Below are 4,857 nucleotides of genomic sequence, written 5' to 3' on the forward strand. Positions count from 1 at the left end.
AAATGTAGAGGTTTATAAAGTTTTTTTTTTTACTGAATATAATAAATTCTTTAAATCTTATCAAATTTTTTTTGAGTAATAATAAATTTTGTCTGAAATATATAAAATACACAAGTATTGTCAGATAATCTGATATAATCACGTAGTTTACATATTTGATGATATCTCTTTTACAGTAATAAATCACAAATGAATAAAATATTGTTTGATTAGTCCTATATAAATTTGAGCATAATCTTGAACTATAATAGAGTAGTTCTCCGCAAGGTTCATTTGTTATAAATTATTCACTCAGGTTAAATTTCAACGAGTTAAGAAATAAAGTTTCTTGTGAAGAATTAAATGAATGTAAATAATTAGATAATGTATTTACCTAAATCGTTGTCAGACCTGTTAGCCTTTTGAGCATTGTATGATCTACCGCTAACCATTGTTTAAATTTTTGAATTAATATCAAACAATGAATTCAATCTCTCATTAAGTTTTGAAGTACCGGGTCAAGTTTATTACTTATTTAAGTAACAGCAAGGCTGAAATAGATTTAATAGAATTTAGGTAACTGGTGTTTTATCTGTGCATATTGTGTTTTCTAGACATGCCTGCTTAAGTCAGTTTTTTTTGTCTTAGGAATATAAACTTTAAAAGCTAATCTTCATAATATACGATTAAATAAATCTTTATTTTACATAAAATTAATTTCTTTAGCATTTGATTATTTTATTGGAACGTATAATTTTTACAAATATATTTCATGTCATTTATTATTTTGCTATGTAATTCTGTTTTTATATAAAAATATTAAATCTTGAAGAATTTATTTTGACAAATATAAGATTTGATTAAATCACAGAATCTTTTTAAAACAATCTTGACAGTTAAGCTAGCTGCTAACAATAACATAGATAATTAATACCTAAAATGGATAATAAACTAAATCATACACCCGCCTATAAATTTTTTGACATAAATAACCTAAAATTACAACATAATTATAACCTATATAATTTGGAGACTAGAACAAAAGACTATTGTTTATCAAAACAGTTGTCTCATTTCTCAAAATTTTGCTTTAAAGAAAACGTTTAACCATCTCTTATATTCTTATCAAGATGATTTTAACCATTTATAAATAGTTCTATTTATTTTTATTAATTCATCAAAATTATGATTAAAATTATGTATGAATACATAAATATACAAATGATTCCCTTTAAGCTTTAACAATAAATCTGTCAATTCTATAAGTTATTCTAATGATGTATTTGACCTTTTGATTATTAATTAAAAATATTTTAGATCTTGAAGTTATGGTAACTTCTATACATAAAGAAATGTTGTATTACCTTGGATGTTTTTATCATCATAATGGGTATTAGGTATTTATAATATTTTTTAGTCTGAATTTATATTGATACAGGTTTAGCCACAGAAATTATAGAGCTAATGGATAGATTAATGGCATTATTTTTAATTTTCTGATAAATCATAATCACATCATTTGAATCAATCTCTAAAATAATGGCTAGAATTTCAAATCCAATAAGTCCAAATACCACTGATGAAATTCACTTCTACCCTTCACACTAAAATATAGTGACTTATTTGACATTGTTTAAATGCAAAAATGTCAGGAATTGGTTTTTAATTCAAAAATAATGATCGATTTTAGTTGCCTGTCCTGGAAGATGCATTTCCGAATATAAAAGTTCAAGGTACATTTTATTTTTTTAAATTTTAACATCTAAGAGGCTATTTTCATTTAAATCAAAGCTTTTGAAGGCTGGTAATAAATAACAAGCTTGTGACAATTTATAATTCAAATATTGAGGTCAAACTCTTAATAAGAAGATCGGCCCTTCCTTTATGCCCTCCCTCTAGAGTTGTAGAGCTATATCAGATTCTTAAAGAGATAAAAACTCTTATAAATAATTCTTCATTAGATAATTTCTTTTGTTTATTTATGCATTATCATCAGTAATTTTTAATAATCAATTTTGGAATAAATACAAATGGCCCTCTCATTAGTAATAATAAGTGACAAATATAGTGATCTAACCGATAACTTTACAAAAAAATACTTATCAAAGGTTGATTCATTTCTTATTGTAAATGGTGAAGATGTATCGGAACTCCGCCAGTAAATCTGTAAAATGAAAGAGTGTACGTTGCAGTTTCAATTAGATTAAAAAGAAATCGATAACTAGTGCAATCCTTGACTGAATTAGTTTTTAATGTAGATGTTTTCATGTTTTTTGCTGAATTTGTAAATTTTAATTAAAAAAATGAATTTTTACATTTTGAAAAGTTGGATTACGTTTTTTACCTATTTAAAGAATTTAATAAAATTTTCAGAAAATTGATAATTCATCGCTCTCACAATCTATATAATTTAATACATTATATTTAGAAAAATGACAGATTTATTGCTAAAAATAGAAGGTATCAGTTCAGTTGGAACACAATGTAAAATTATTAAAGAAATGGTTATTATTAATTTTTTATATTTGATATGAATAGTTTTAAAAAGATAATATAATTTAATAATTTTAATAAAACAAAAAACAACAAATACCTTCAAAAATTATAAATCACCGACTTTTCAAAATTGGCAGTTATTCATTTCATTTTTTAATAGTAATTTAGGATTTATAAATCACCGACTTTTGAAAATTGGCAGTTATTCATTTCATTTTTTAATAGTAATTTAGGATTTTATTTATTAGGACTCATTGGTCAATTTAATTAGATGGAGCCCGAATTATCAAGTACCCATATTAAAGAGGTCTGACTGTATTTTGTAACATAAAATTTTAGCTATGTTTTAACTCTTGTGATAACTCTTGAATCTCTATGATTTTTTATAAATATAAGGCAGTATAATGGCTATCTATAAATAAACCTATGAAAAATATTAGTTAACTTTATATGACTATTTCCGATTTTATATTTTAAGCCTAAATAAGCTGATTTTTAATATTTAAAATAAAATTTAAGACATGGTTTTAGCTAAATTATTTTTTAAGATATTTAAAATTAAATGGAGTAAATATTCATTTTCTGCGTTTATGCATAGATGGTCATATTTCAAGAAAATAACTTTTATATGCTATTAAAATACATTTAACGCAAATCGAATATCATGTTTAAGATTTTTTATATGATAAAAAAATAACAAAAATTTATGTATATATTTTCTTACGAAAGGCTAACGGGTTTTCTGTAAAAAAAAAAATTTTTATAATAATATTTTTATTAAATTGCAGTTTTTAATTCATATTCAAACTTAATGCCTCATGCAAAAAAAGGATTGATATAGAGAAAATAATAAATTTTTACAAATTATCAAAAAATAATTTTAAGTAAGAAAATATTTAAGTAAAATTCTATTTTTGCATATCTTATTTGACGGTTATGTTGAATATTTTTAAAATATTTAACATTATAAAAAAATTTTTTAATTCTTACACTTTTTTTAAAAAAAATCAATTTTTTTACATATTGATATAAATTAATAAAATTACTCTTTATTTATTTTCTTTTTTGCTTAGTTGGTATACTGAAAGGATTAAAGTTTAAATTTCTCCCTAAGGATATTTTATATGCTTATATAATTAATATTTAAAGTATATTTAATTTCAGTGTCAATCATCATAATTAAAAAAATTATCCAGAAAGATTGCATATTTGATTTCTATTGTTACAGGTGATTAACCTAAATTTTTTTAAAAAATTTCTTTTGCTAATTAATTTTGGGTAAATTAGTTACTATTGAGAAAATTAAATTGAGAATTTATGTGCTTGTAATTATATAATCCGCATTTTTTTTGTGGGTCTAATGTATTTTGTAACGATTTTAAAATTAATTAAAATTATGTTTTAGAATAAATTTGAATTATTACGAAATTTTAAACTTTGAGTTACCAAAATTTTTAAATTCAAAATTGAAAATTTTATGAAAAAGACAACATGAATTTTTCTAATCAGTATTTATATTATTGAATCATTTTTTATTTATGTTTATCAATTTTAATTTTTTTTTAAATTTTTTTTAAATTTTCCAGGAAATTGGCTAATAATAAAATAACAAATATATATAATATTACATTTTACGAACATTAAAAAATTATAAGGGAATTTTTTTTTTCGATTTTATATTTATTTTGTTATTTGAACAAAAAAAAATTTTCTCGAAATTTCTATTACGTCATTTCTTATCTTAGTTTTTAAAATAAATATAAGCAAAAAAGAAAAGTTTATAATATAATTTCCATTTTTTGATATATACAAATTTAATTGCATATAATTAAATATAAAATTATTTATAATTATGTAAAAATAAGATTGCTTCTTATAGATAATCCTTATAGGTGAGAGTATATATTACTTACCCTTGTTGTACATCATTATTTTTTTGTTTTTTTTTTAAATTTAAAAATATCTAAAAGCCCAATGCTGCCTACATCTAGTCGGTATTATCTCAACTGTATTTTATATTTTTAAATCTGTATTCTTTACCAAAAATTGTTTGGGTAGATATGGTTAAATGGATAGGCTTCAAATCAATAATCATGCGTTTTAGCTTGCAATATATGAATATTACTATTAATTATTTGTAATAATTGGAATCAAAGTTTTAGCAATATTGAGGAAGGGAAAAGATCCTTACCAACTTTCTAATTTATACAATGATATGAAATTTATAGAATAATATTGTAATACTTTAAGTTAATTAAGTAACTCTAAAACAAAAGACCCTGATCCCATAGCTCTCCATAGAAACCTAAACAATTTCATGCTATTTTATTTTAAAAAAAACACCTAAAAAAATTTTTTTTGCAAATCGAAAATAAAATCTTC

The sequence above is a fragment of the Gordionus sp. m RMFG-2023 genome, chromosome 2 (genome assembly GCF_954871325.1).
Source record: "Gordionus sp. m RMFG-2023 chromosome 2, tfGorSpeb1-WG-v2, whole genome shotgun sequence".
NCBI classification, from domain to species: Eukaryota; Metazoa; Nematomorpha; class Gordioida; order Chordodea; family Parachordodidae; genus Gordionus; species Gordionus sp. m RMFG-2023.